Source organism: Choristoneura fumiferana, chromosome 5, assembly GCF_025370935.1.
Source record: "Choristoneura fumiferana chromosome 5, NRCan_CFum_1, whole genome shotgun sequence".
Lineage (NCBI taxonomy): Eukaryota > Metazoa > Arthropoda > Insecta > Lepidoptera > Tortricidae > Choristoneura > Choristoneura fumiferana.
This window is the reverse complement of record NC_133476.1, coordinates 17,365,745-17,381,621: the sequence shown is the minus strand read 5'-3', so window position 1 is coordinate 17,381,621 and position 15,877 is coordinate 17,365,745.

Below are 15,877 nucleotides of genomic sequence, written 5' to 3'. Positions count from 1 at the left end.
CAACTCTTGTAAGTACTTAACTTGAATTATTTATATTCATTGCAGATGATGACGAAGATAAACAAATTTACATGATAAAAAACTCAATAAATTTAAATAATGGACAACTTGTATAAAAAATAACTAGGTATATTAAACAATGATATAATACTCATGTCGTCTGTATGCTAATATCCATATTATACCTACCTACCTAAGGTAGGAGCTTTGTCTATTTTATAATATGTAAAATCATAATAAGTAGTTTAGTATAAATTATCGCCAATTAGGTAATCCTAATACAGCTAAACGAATAATATCTTTATTTTACTAATTTAGCGATATCGTACGAAAATATTAGATCTGAAAAACGGCTCTGTTACGATTGATGAATTTTGTTTTATAGAGGTTTTTTAGTATCAACTTCTGAGAAAAACGTATGATTTTTATAACCAAGCAAACCTAGGTTGCCAATTTATTTATTTCTAAATGTTACATTGAAGTATTTACATAAGTTCTGTATGTAATGTATATTTTCTGTATTTTATTACTGTTTTATGTACTTATTGCTTATTATTGTCGTATTCTTCGTAGTCTTCAATAAAGAATCATTGTATTGTATATTACATTTTATTTACTATATCCTTATGAAATTGTTATGTATCTATTGGTCTTACATAAAAAAAAGTTAAACAGGTGACGCATTAAAACATATCAGATTTGTATTGATATATTTAAATGCAATAATAGGAATCGACCGCACGTGCCAACAAGCAAATCATGTCCATTGTCTCCTGGGTATTGCTCCACTCACCCAGAATGCTAACAAGACTGGTAAACAGGGGCCTAATAACAAGCCCTAATTGAATTGCACACAGTTGCAGATGTAGAGAAAGACCCAGCCAACATTTATGCAATTAAAACAACCAAGTGCAAGCCAGAGTAGCGCGATGAGGTAAAAGTAAAAATACTCCAAGTACTCCAATATTACTAACTATCGGCAATTTACCATGTCAGGTAAAACGCACAACAGATGGATTACGAAATGACAAGGACCCCGCTTTTTTTGAGATACAGAACCCTAAGTCTTTTTTTTACGATATAAATGATACAGGACAAACGGAGAAGGTATGCGGGTCAAATTATTAGTTCCAATCACACTATTTTTGTGCTTCTAACTAGTGCTTTCTTCCCTTTATAATATTACCGAATATTTGTTGTTAGTATAACTTTTACCCGACTGCGAAGAAGGAGGGTAATAACTACCACATTCTATATATTAAATCGTGACGCTCAAAAATTCTTACCCAATGGGTCCCGACTGTTGAACTTTAAGTTAGGTAGGTACTTAACTAAGTTCTAGCCCACTAGACTTGTTTTCTTCTTTTTAGTATTTTTTAAGGCAGTCGGGTTTTTGATTTTTTAAATTTATTGTTTTATAATGTATTTAAGTATGTATCTATCCATATAATATATACCTAAGTATTATCTATATATTTACCTAAGTAAAAATTTATTTAATTTACACCAGAAATAGTAAGCGATTCAGAAAACAGGCACACAGAGGGAAAATTGCAACATTACATTACTATAAAAATCTAAATTAATAAAATAATAATAAATAACACTAAAAAAAAACAATTATACAATAAAAAAAATCTAAACATCAAATATAAAAAAACGGCCAAAAGCGAGTCGGACACGCCCAAAATAGGGTTTCGTAGCCATTACGAAAAAAATAAGTAATATTTTTCTAAGGATTTCGTATTTTATATGGAGTCTTCCAAGTTAAGGTATATTTTATACCTTAGGCTGCTATTTACTCTTATACTACTAATAACTCTCAAGCAAACTTAGCCGTTATAGTTTTCCTTGAAAGTTTGACAAATTTACAACCGTTCTGAATTTTTTCAAATTTTTCCACCCACCGGTTTAGATTTTAGAGGGGGGGGGGGACGCTCGATTTTAATGAAAATTTGCACTTTAAAGTTGAATATTTTGTAAACATATCACTGAATCGAAAAATTGTTTTAGCAACCCCCTAATGGTTTTAAAAGACCAATCCAACGATACCCGATACCGATTGCATGTTTGCTTGCATGCTTAAATGCATGCTTGCATAATTACCATGTTTGCTTTTACGCTCACGTGCATGCTTGCTTGATTGCTTGCTTTTTTGAAATGTTTATGGTTCACGCGAGCCAAGCCGCGGGTAAAAGCTAGTTTTCAATAATAAAAAGCGGTATTTCATTTTCCAATCCCAATTTATAAATCAAATAACGACCAATAAAACTAAACGTTATTTTCGAAAAATATTTCCAATCGACATACCCAAAATCCGGAAAAATGCCGGTGCACAAGCTATAATGAACTAAGTTACTATTGGTTCGTTTATTGAAATTCAATATAGGTTTTGTTTAAACTCCCACGAGGTCCAAGGTTCTATTCTCTTATATATTTTTTTAGATTTTTCGCGAGTATCGATCAATTCTAAATTCACTTCATTTGAAAATGTAAGTATTTTATGCACATACTCGATCCGCAAATGGTAAATCCAAGTTTAAATAAATAATTATTATATTATTTAAACTTGGACTAAGATTCGTCAGTTAAAAATATTTTCTTTGAGTTTTAAATATAGAATGAAATTTAAATCGTGTTACTTATTAGATTAGTGTTTAAATAATAAATAAATATCATGAGACACTTCACACCAATTGACCTAGACCCAAACTAAGCAAAGCTTGTACTATGGATACTAAGCAACGGATAAACATATTTATACAAATACATACTTAAATACATATTGAACATCCAAGACCCGAGAACAAACATTGGTATTATTCATACAAATATCTGCCCCGGCCAGGAATCGAACCTGGAACCTCAAGCTTCGTAGTCAGGTTCTCTAACCACTTGGCCATCCGGTCGTCAAAGCTCAGTTAGTACTGGATTAAGTAGTAAGGCTATAATAGTAAGAGTCTAAGTAGGTGAGTTTTATAGTTAAATTTTCATTTCAGAATGAAACATTTCATGTTCCAGTTGTTATAGTAGTTAGAACCTTAAGCTGAAACAGGTACCAGATTCAGAATAAAGGCAAAATACAGAAATGCTTCTATTGTAAAACGAAACTGTTCTGTCTTATAGAACAGATTTCAAACAGTGGGAAAAGTTAACAGCTTAAAATAAATGAAAAAGATGAAAATGTCTACAATTTTATTGCACTGTTTTACGAGTAGCCTCAAATTACAATTGAAACTATAAGTAGAATAGAATTTATCTGCAATAAGTTAAAAAAATCTACTACATATTTATTTTATATTATGATTTTGTGGTTTTTGTACATTTCTAAGCCGCTATTGTAAAGAATTTTAAATTACCTACCTTCTGAACGTCTACTTGCACCGGAAATATTTAAAAAATAATTCTTTAAAATAAAACAGAGACTTAAGAATTCATAAAATGAATAATAATTACCCGTAACATTATTTCACGAATTCATCCTACTGCCGTCATTCGAAATTGTCGACACTAATATTCTGTCTACTGTTGCAAAGATTTTCTGAGATCAAGCGAAATGAGACTTTACGACAAAGCTGGGGAGAGCAGCAACACGATAATATACTTATTGCGAGACGGCAGAAGCAATGCTCGACAAAATGTAGATAAAACTGATTCCAGTGTTAATACTGCATGAAGATTTGTAATCAGGATTGTGCCCGACGCCGACGGCCATACAACTTTGAAACTAGTATGCAAGCCTAAGCTGCAAAAACAAAGTAAATACCGTCCACAGCTCTCAGTGGGAGTACAAGAACCTCCCTAAGAGCATTAGGTGTACCTAGTCTCTTTAGACTCGTCTAGAGTCTATGAAGGGAATCGGATTTCAACAGCAACAATAATATGAAACATTTTTGTACATTAATAACAGACAAGGTCTTGCAGCAGGCCTTGTCTGTTTTTTTTATTCTCATGGCTTATAAAATAAATGAGATTAAAAAAAAAAGACAAGGCCTGCTGCCTAGCTCGAATATGGCATAATAGTATGTTTTAGGGGTAAAGTAAAAAATCAGAATTTCACATCACTGCAAAAAGTCGGTCAGGTGTCGGTACAATGTTTTAAAAACAAATAGTTCGCTAATAATTTTTTGTAAAAAATTCTAATACAAGCTTTTTTGCTAGCGGTACTTTTTGTCCCTGGGTAGGTAGTTGTCAAGACGAATCAAATAAGGCCAACGGTCGTTACAAAGTTCCTATGGCCAACATCTACGTCATAATAATATTGCATTGTCATCGGATTTATACACGCATGCAAAATTTCAGCTCAATCGGTTGAAGATGTCCACTTCAAATTTAAGTTGAAATATTTATTCCACCCGAACAAATAACTAGTTACAATACATTACAAGTTAATAAAAACATTATCACCAAAATGTAAGCTTTTGCACTAGGTGCAAGTATTTTGAATAAAGAACAATTTTAAATTCTCATCCTCTTTGGCTGTCGCCCTGTCGGAGGCTGAATAGCGCTTTAGACTCTTGCCATGCGCCGCGGCAGAAAAAAACCCGGCCAAGAGCGTGTCGGATACGCCCGAAATAGGGTTCCGTAGCCATTACGAAAAAATTAAGTGATATTTTTCTAAGGATTTCGTATTTTTACTATTAAACTACTAATAATTCTCAAGCAAACTTAACCGTTATAGTTTTCCTTGAAAGTTTGATATACTTACTATCATCCTGACTTTATTCAAATTTTTCCGCTCGATCTTAATGAAAATTTGCACTTTTTAAAGTTGAATATTTCGCAAACAAAACCCTGAATCAAAAAATCGTTTTAGCAAACGATTTGGTTTGGTTTTAAAAGACCTATCCAACCCCACACTATAGGTGGATGAGAAAAAAAGATCACCCCCACTTAACGTCTATGGGAGGTACCATAAAAAATTTTTTTAAATGTTTTATTGTACAATTTTGTCGGCATACTTTACATAATATATATCCGTGCAAAATTACAGCTTTTCTAGCATTAATAGTCCCTGAGCAAAGCCGCGGACGGACGGACAGACAGACAGACAGACAGACAGACAAGGGTTCCAGTTTTGCCATTTTGGCTTTAGAACCCTAAAAAGTGGCTGAACGCGGTAATTCGGCCGACGGCGCGTACTTATTATGAATTAGTGAATAAATCTTAACCTGATTTTAAGTTTCGACCTTGTAAATAAATAGTCTTACTTAGTATGAATTATAATGGACATTTTTTAGTGTAAAAAACATTAAACACAGCGGCTGTGAGTGCTTTATTGAAGTCGGCTTTTGTGAAGTGTGTTTAGTGTGTGTCGGAGGTTTGTGGATCATTAATTGTTATTTAATCTTAATGCTGCACAAAAAATAAACCACAATAATTATTATATTATCGAAGGTTTTATAAAATAGCACTGATAAAATCGCAAATTTATAAGTAGATACACATTATAAAAAACATAGGGTCACTCGCGTTGCCCCTAGTAACTGACGGCCGTCATCTTGGCAGCCTAGCAACCAAAAACCGCTGAATGAAACACGTTTCCTGTATGATGACCCCATTTAATTTTTAACTTTATTTTATTTTTAGTATTTGTTGTTGTAGCGGCCACTGTAATCATAATCTGTGAAAATTTCAAGTGCCTAGCTATTACGGCTCAAGAGAAAGAGCCCTGTGACAGACCGACGGACAGACAGACAGACAAACAGCGGAGTCTCAGTAATAGGGTTCCGTCCTAAAAAACTCGTTTTCATAGAAGTTTTTACTTAGTATGTATAATTATATGTTTTTTCTTTGCTTGCTATACCTATCCTGAACTTACAATGCGTGAGTGCAACTTGAACTTGGTCAGATTATTTTATAAGTCATTCTACGAATTTGTCACAATACAACTTGATGCTTACAGGTTCTAAAGTATCTGGCTGTTTATGATACACACAACATTAATTACCGTATAAAATCCTGTCTATTGTTGCATCACCCTTATCGCTGTTTATTAAAGACGTGATTACATACATACATACATATAATCACGCCTCTTTCCCGTAGGGGTAGGCAGAGACCACTTCTTTCCACTTGCTACGATCCTTACATACTTGTTTCGCTTCGTCCACTTTCATAATGATGAAATTAATTTTCATGAGCATGAGCTCTAAAACTACGATGGTATAACAACGGCTAGAGTCAAATTTATCACTCTGAAATCTAGGGGAGATAGATGTAATATCGACTATAGCTTTAATTTATTACGACCTATGCATAATCAGTGGAAGCGTGTGGTGTGAAGGCCTTTGTTGTACTGTACAGTGAGACATAATAATGTTCCAATAATGTTAATTGTAGTTCTAAAATGAATTCTGAATATTTCAACAGATGACGGGATAAATTGGCTGAACGCCTCTTGTAGAACATTTAAATCAGAATTTATGTTTTTAATCTCAACATCGATTGATGTATAGAAAAATATGTCAAGGACAACTGAATATCCTTAAAATCATTTACAAAAGTGTTCAGCTAATCTAACCCAACCAAGTCCTGAAATATTCCAGAATAACTTTAAAATATTTATTTATTTATTCATACAAACATGTTGGCCCATCTGCATCTGCGTCTTATGCCTCCTCTACATATCGACGGATGCGTCGGCAGATTGTATCTGCGGATGCGTCCGCCGAGGTGTAGAGGGTGGTTTTTGCTTGTCTGTGGTAGGTATTAAACGTCGGCCGATGCATCTGCCACTCATCCGTTTGGTGTCGGTTTTTCGACACGGATCAAAGGGTGACAGGGCACAGACTGAATAACTCACAGATGTGTGGACGGATCGCAATTTATCCGAAGATATGGTTGCGGATCCATCTGCCGACGCATCCGTCGATATGTAGAGGAGGCATTAGGACGTTCGAAAGGAGGTATTTGGCCAGCAGACGGATGTAATACGAGTAGGTACTTATTTATAGGCCGACATGAAAATTAATTTTAAAACACCTTGTCCGAATATACTATCCATCCTATGAAAATCAATATTCCTCATCCAAACATTTCAAATTGGTAAATGAAAGAAAAAAAAACATGAAATTTCTACGTGGGTTTCCGCAAATGACTCCTATCTACCGCCTAAGGACTCTTTATGTCCCATGTTTTCTAAACAGCTCCCTTGCCGGTAGTAGTGTCATTATATTTGCTTAGGATCAGCTTACTCCGTGAGTTATTGACTTAAACGCTCATCCACCGAATTGACTGCCTCTAAATGACTATCGATAGTGTAAATTCATGTCTACTTTCGGGCGGTTTACACAGGTGTGTATTGTTAAGTTGTATAGATCGCTATAACATTAAGATTGGTTTTTTGGAATCTTTTTGTATTTTTATTTCAATTCCAAATTTTTACTTTTACGGTCATCCCGTAAAACCGAAATTGAAAATACAAACTGAAATATAGATGCACAATTAATTTGATTGCTAAGAAACGATATCTCTTGTCCGGGTGAGCGGTTAGTTCCAAAGGAATGCCGAAAAAGTTTGAGGGCTTACGGCATAGATGTCGCTAGCGTCGCTGCTTAAGTGACTAAGTAAGAAACACAAGCTGAGATATGAGGTGCATAGGGAAATTCGTGTCGATACCGTTGACCATCAGTGGTGTAGCGGTATAGCACGCGGTACGGATTACCGAGGACCTGGGTTCGATTCCCAGTGATGGTCTTATTTTTCTGTTTTTTCTGTGCATCTATATTTCAGTTTGTATTTTCAATATCGCTATAACATATTGTACAGAGCGCAAATATGTCATGTAAACGCATATCTACATGTCATATTGTTCTACATTTTATCTAGTTAATTATATTTTAAACAGCGCCGTGATTGACTGACTGGAAGTTAATACACTCGCTTGAGCAGGTTTCTAACTTTTTGGAATTTTGAGTATATTACAGAGATTTGCTAAAAAATAATTTAGTGTTCACCATTATAATCTGGAATAAGCTAAATTAGCTACCAAGAACTTATGATATGTTTAGGTTTATTTCATAGGCTTCGCCCGCGTGGAATTCGGTTATCGCGCGCTGTTCCCTCGGGAACTGTGCATTTTTCCGGAATAAAAAGTAGCCTATGTCATTCTCTGGCTCATAAACTATCTTTATGCCAAAAATGCACTTGAGGTATTCCATCTTGGGCCTCTAGGTTGGCAACGCATCTGCAATACCCTGGTGTTGCAGTTGTCTATGGGCGGTGGTGATCTCTTACCATCAGGAGACCCACTTGCTCGTTTGCCATCCAGTCGAATAAAAAAAAAAAAAAATCGCGTGGATCCGTTGCTCCGTATCGACGTGAAACACGGAAAAACATACAAACACACACACTTTCGCATTTATAATATTAGTATGGATGATTCCAAAATAAAAACAAAAGTTGTTCATCGTTGTTCAACGTAGCATCGTGGCGAGTATAATTGCAGAGCTAAGATTTGACTCTATTTGCTTTAATCTCAAAGAGTGAAAATAAATTGAATTCATATGCTAGTCGTAGTGAAATATGTTTCTAGCCACGTTTGGTTACTATGCTATTCAGAACATCAAACTACCGTGAGACTCACTCATAATAAATGTATTGACCCGGATAACTCACGTCTTAAATCGAGTTTAGCTCGACATGTTTCGGACTAATCCGTAGCACTGCAGTGCGCGTGTTGCAGCAGCCACCGAGTCGCGTTGCTCCGAAGACGAAGGGCTACGGATTAGCCCGAAACATGTCGAGCTAAACTCGATTTAAGACGTGAGTTATCCGGGTCAATATATTTAATTATACTATTCAGAGTTAAAAATTCATACAATTTTATACAGCTGAAACAACAGAGATAAAGTCGAGACAGTGACACTTAATTTCAACTTTTATGTGATAGACTAGCATTGCATTAATTTTATTAGGGATCAACGAACTTCACACACTTCTCAAACTAAACTAAAATTGTCAGAGAAATTTTTTCTTTTAATATTGATATGACACGTAAATAAGCATTTTCATGAGATTTTTTGAAAATACATTAATATGAGCGTATCATTTATTTATTGTTTCAGATGCAGTTCATTTGTCTTTTTTTTGTGATGCAATGGAAGATCCCTGAGCCGCCAAACATGACTTATTTCCTGAAAACAAAACCTGAGGTATTATGTAGTGTTATATTATGTAGTTTGAACGCCTACATACATGCTGAGTTGGGTAGACGGTCTATTTATAACTGTGGGGAAATGTGAGTATAAAAATAGGGCCTTTAATTTAAATTAAATGGCTGTTTATACCGGGTGTGGCCTGTAATACGAGCAAAAAATTAAAACATAGATCGTACTCGACAAACTAAACAACATTAGTTCAGCGACTTTAAAAAATAATGGAGTCTTTAGATTTTCCTTTTTTCATACAAATTAAAATAATACGCTACAAACATCAACCAATTTGCTTTACATTACTTCTTCGAATAGAAAGAAAGAATATGCTTTAAAGTGTAAAATACAAATTAAAAAACTAATTATTTTTATAAGTTGCTGAACTAATGTTGTTCATTTTGACGAGTATGATCTAAGTTTTAATTATTTGCTCATATTACAGGCCACACCCGGTATAACCTACTATACAAAACAATTTTGAAACCACTACTCCTGCAACTTTATCCCATTTTTTAATTATTTGGAAAAAACCTTGCGTAATACATGGCATGCAATTTTTTACTTTTTCGGATAAAAAATACGAAAAAAACTTTTTAAAGACAAGCCACCATATTTTTGTGATTTTGTAAGGTATTCTGGCTTGATTAGATCTCAGAACCTATCACTTATTTTAACTCGTGAGTGCAGAAATAAAACGAAGCAAGGATATTGGAAAACACAGTTGTCATCCAAATGATATCATTTCCACATATTTAAATGCATCCCATACACGCAAGATGGTGAGATAATCAAAAGCAATAAAAGTATGATGTATTAGGAAGACCCTTTTATTGTGTCATAAAATAATGATTTATTTGTTAAATACATTTACTATTAACTTAAGTAGTTAATGCATCCAATCTACTAATGTGCATGCTACACGGAAGTAATAGCTATAATGAATAGGCATGTGATTTCGGAGCGGCCAAGGTGGTCAAAAATATCGGCACATGCACTCTATTATTAAGGTATTAGAGTTCAATCATAATTTGATTGCTTAGTAGCGACATCTCTTGTCTAGGTGAGCGGTTAGTTCCGAAAAAGTCTGTCGACGAAACATAGATGTCGCTAGTGCTGCTGCTTAAGTAGCATTAGCATAGTAGAAATAAGCAACCTGTAGGTATGCATAGGAAAAAATCGTGTCTAGATTCTTGTCCAGCAGTGGTGTAGGGGTTATAGCACGCAGCACGGATTGCTGCTCTTTTTTCTGGTTTTTCTGTGCATCCATGTCTCAGTTTGTATTTTCGAAAAGATTAGAGTTCATACTTCGATATTGTTGATCACTTTGACCGCTCCGAAATATCTGATGGCGACTGTACCTACGTTGTCGTTCACCGACTCCAAAAAAAGGAGATTTCTTAATTCGATTTAAATTTTTTTAATGTTAATAACTAATATTTAATATCATGACTATTCTATAATAGTACCTCTATAGCAGGCGTTTTCAACCTTTTGGTGTTATATTTCGTTCATCAAAGTTTCACGGCACACCAGTAAAAAATAGCCCAGTGCGAGTCGGACTGGCGCCTAGAGTACCTATAAAGGGTTCCGTACAATATACCCATAATATGTATAACATAACGGACAGCGGAGGCTTATTAATGGGGTCTCATTGACACCTTTTGTACGAATCGCATACACATCACGGCGATCGCGGCACACCGGTTGAAAACCTCTGCTCTATAGAGCATACCTATAGGTATCCATCCATCCAACCCAGCCTGTATATGTCCCACTGCTGGGCACAGGCCTCCTCTCAGAACAAGAGGGATTGGGCCATAGTTCCCACGCGGGCCCAGTGCGGATTGGGAACTTTACATGCACCATTGAATTGCTTCGCAGGTTTGTGCAGGTTTCCTCACGATGATTTTCCTTCACCGCAAAGCTCGTGGTAAATATCAAATGTAATTCCGCACATGAATTTCGAAAAACTCAGAGGTGCGAGCCGGGGTTTGAACCCACGACCCTCTGCGAGCAAACCGCTAGGGCACCACGGGTTACCAATAGGTATGTATTATTAAAATTATCTCAACGTTTCAACCCCATTGCAGGGGCCGTGGTCACGAGTTGGTTCATTGATTGTGTTGATTTGGACAATATTTAAATATATTAGTCGTGATTAAATTTGGAAATATAAATAGTTACGAGTGAGAATCACAAAACAACAATTACAACAATTTTTTTATGTTTAACTTTTTGTTACTTAGGTAACTCAGAGCCGATTCGGAAATCTCTTTTTTGTTGGTCCCACTTTTATTTAAAAAAACCTACCATCCTGAAGAACGATATTTTTTTAACTATTTGATTGCTAATTAACGGTTCGCAGTTAATCAACGGTTCTCTGACTCAACTTTGTAGGTATGTATTATGAAGTATAACTACTTTAGACTGTGTATCTAGTGAGAAAAATATCCTAAATATTCATATACGAAATTGAGTCAGAAATACGTCAATACTACATATTATATTATATTATGACCGTCTGTGAGGAATAAACGCTTTATGATTAAATGAAAGCAGTACTTTGATATAAAAAATACTTGTTTAATTTTCCGCTTACGTGACTTGAATACGTTTAAATTAAGCCAAAGACAAAAAGTCTTGGTAAGAAAAACCCACAATTTGCATACAGAGGTAAAGAACCTTCTTGTTCTTGTTCGTATACCTTAATAAATATACACTTTGTTTTTTTCGATCTTCGTTAACTTCAACAAACGGCTCAGGTCATTGATAGAAACGGCCAGGTTAACTTTTTTGGACTAATTCAAGAAAAAAAATCATACTTAACATAACACACAGTAATGGTTAAAGATTTTAATGTAAAATTCACAAACATAACGAGTGACATTGACGTAATAATAAAGATCCTCATCAAAATTAAAAATACTTTAGGTACGGACTTCAAAAAACGTCATAAATTATAAAATGTTCACTGTTCGCCTGTGAAAAAATATATATTTTTAATTTTTGATTACCTTTTAAACAACAACAGTTAAATTGAAAATACAAACTGAAATATAGATGCACAGAAAAATCAGAAAAATAAGACCAGCACTGGGAATCGAACCCAGGTCCTCGGCATTCCGTGCCACGTGCTATACCGCTACACCACTGCTGGACCACGTGCACGTGGCACGGAATGCCGAGGAGCTGGGTTCGATTCCCAGTGCTGGTCTTATTTTTCTGGTTTTTCTATGCATCTATTTCAGTTTGTATTTTCAATTTAGGTTTTACGGGATGACCGTAAAAGTAAAAAATTTGAATTGAAATAAAAAATACAAAAAGATTCCAAAAAACCAATCTTAACAACAGTTAAGCCAATACCTAGTGTATTAATGAAATAACTTCCTTTAACCCACAAAATGGATCACAGTTTTATATTCGTTTAAAAATGAATAATATTTTTGCTGATTTCAATTGATTTTATACCAAATTGTAAATTTAGCAAAGTCGAATATATGTGTATATTTATGTGGTCGCTATATGCACTATGCCAGGAAAAGGTTTAACCTGTTGAATTTTCCCTTAAAGTTAACAGAAATCAAAAATAACACTTAGTATAAATAAAGTCCTCACTGGCTGCTTGAATTATCATCATCAAGCTTTAGACCTAGAAAATTTTGTTTTATTCTGTTTGTTTCAACTGTTTTACATATTGCACTCCACGGACCCAAGATACAGGCAGGCATAAAACTGTAACTATAGGTATGCTATACTATTTGAAAGAAAAAAGAAAGAGAGAGTCTTATTCGTCTTAGTCGCGATTTCGCATATTGTTTTTTTTTTAATGTATTTTTATTTAGTTTATTATGAGAAGAGCGAATAAATATTTCTATTTCTATTTCTATTTGTTTTCTATTATTTATTTTTAACCCCCGACGCAAAAAAGGGGTGTTATAAGTTTGACCGCTATGTGTGTCTGTCTGTCTGTGGCACCGTAGCTCTTAAATGGGTGGACCGATTTGAATGCGTTTTTTTATTTGAAAGCAGATTTTCTAGCGATGGCCTCAACATGTTTCACCAAAATCAGTTCTGCCGTATTTGAGATATTGAATTTTGAAGTGACAAAGTCGGGGATTTTCCAACTTCTTGTTGGTTAGGTTACGTTATGGTTCCATCAGTATCACCTCTTTACAGTTATACTCGTAAGACTAAAACAGTAAAACTAACAATAACACTAAGTTACGTGGTCACACGACAAGACACCTAAAAGGTCCTCCACTCAGCATGGTGTTGCCACACGTTATGTACAGCAACGCCGGTTTTCAATATTGATTGGTTATTTAGACACTAGCGTTTACCCGCGGCTTCGCACGCGTAAATCATTAGATACAGCAGTTGAATTGAAATTCCGGGATTTTATTAAATTCTCGTGGGAATTCCCTAAAGTAACATCGTGGTTTTCATTGACGTTAAATTAAAACACCCATGCCAAATTTCATGACTCTGAGCCCAACGGTTATTAGTTCGAGATTTTATCCCTATCCCGTGGGAACATCGGGATAAAAAGTATTTTATGTTTCAATCCAGATTATAAACTAACTTTTTACCAAATTTCATCTAAATCTGTCCAGCCGTTTCAGCGTGAAGGAGTAAGTAACAAACTACTCACTCACTCACTTACTCACTCACTCACAAACTTTCACATTTATAATATTAGTAGGAAGTAGGATAGGAATCCACGGGGCAAAGTTTTGTGACAGGTAGTGAGTTCCTACATAGATAATCTCAATTATCGATGCTTGTTCCATATACTAGTGATCACTCCAAGTTTTGTTTGTAAAAATATGTTTTATTAAAAGTGTCAAAATTGATCAAAATAATTACGTAGTTTTGATACTCATCATAATTGTTTTTCTTTATTACTGTCCCATCTACTGTTGTTAAATAAACGATCAGAATTTGTTCCAAATTTTCGGTCGTTAAACGTCTCCGTCTTGACTGATGAATCCATTTTTAACCGGCTGAATGACAAATAAATAAATAAATCATTTAAAATATGCTTTGTGTGAACTTCATACTCGTCATCAGAACAATACTTAAAAAAATACACACAATACTGGGGGCGATTACGAGTATATGGAACAAGCATCGATAATTGAGACTATCGATATAGGAACTACCTGTCATAAAATTTTGTCCCGTGGATTCCTATGTCTGTTACTTCTGGGCCAGTTACTTACGTCTTTGCAACCGATGAACACTCACGCACTACTTTCAGTAAAAATATTTACAACTTTAAAATTCGACTCCCGAGGCCGATAGTAATAGAACACAAACCAAATGGCCTCTTAGAGGCAAGTGGCGGCCTGCATTATGAGAGCATAAAACCGTAATGCGCGGCTTACCTGCCGTGGATAGATAAAGCTTCTTTCTCCTTTTAGCCTTTTACCATCACGGTGTAATAGAGATGCGTGAGGCTTTTTTATCGGCTGAACATAGCGTGTACTGGCCAAGTACATTAAGGGGATCCCTTGCCCCAATGACCTTCGATCGGAATTCCTTAGTTTTCTAATGTTTTTGTAGCTTATTATATTAACAACAACGGCTTTAAGCAATATACTATCCCATATTTACTTCAAAGTTCAGTGTCTTCGAGATATTTGGTATCTAAGTTGAACAATTTTAGGCCAAAAAACTGGTTTTCTGGCCATAACTTTTATGTTACTTAGTTTCAAATGAAAACCCTCGACACGTTTTTAGAGACGTCAAGGACGAACCCAAATATATATATATATATATTTCGTACATGTTAGATCTTTAACGTCAATAGAGATACAAAATAAGTGTTTTTTTAGACAATGTTTAAAAAAATCATACAAAATTAAGTATTAATTTTCTTTAAAATCCGGTAGACAAAAATGGAGATAAAAGATTAAAGAACCGGTAGCCGATTGACTTATAATTCTATCTGTAGTGCAAAAGTAGGAGATACGATTCAAAACTTGTCAAAAATCGTTGAAAACCTCGGGTAGCCCCTTAATATACTTTTTAAGGACATATTTCTCACCCGGGACGGGAAAAGTGTCAAATTGTCAAGTTTGATAGTGAATAACTTTACTACAGAGTTTGGCTTATGCGCTAAGAGCACAAGATCTTAATTAAATAATACCCCAAATCGCTTTCCGAGGAGCTTTTATATTATTATTATTTATATTTTAGTATGCGACAACCTTATTCATAAAGCCATCATTACATTATTGTAGTTCAAAAATATATATTTTCTATTCTATTCTACATTTTATGTAGGGCAAACCTTGGCTTATCTTGGCTAAACCAAGGTATAAAATCTATGGCAGGTGTCAGATTTGATGTTTGCAATCGGGTTGGCAGCGTCTTAATTGCTTGCATTTCACTGTTGTAAGCTTAACGTAAGATAAATTCAGTATTACCGAATTACCAAATATCACCGATAAATTTATTGTCTTGAAGTTGGAAAGAAGTAAACAATTTTAAAGTGGTATAATTTGTTTTAAATGTTGCTAACAAGCAAAAGATACAAGTACTTATAGGTAGGTACCTAAGTACATTTTGGTATGATGTGACCATTATAAATGACTCTCGAACGATGGGTTATGGCGTACATTACCATCATAATAAGTCACATCTACTGAACATTAACTTTTTGTATGATAAATTATAAATGATTGGATATGACAAGGCACAGTTTGGTAATTGTCTTC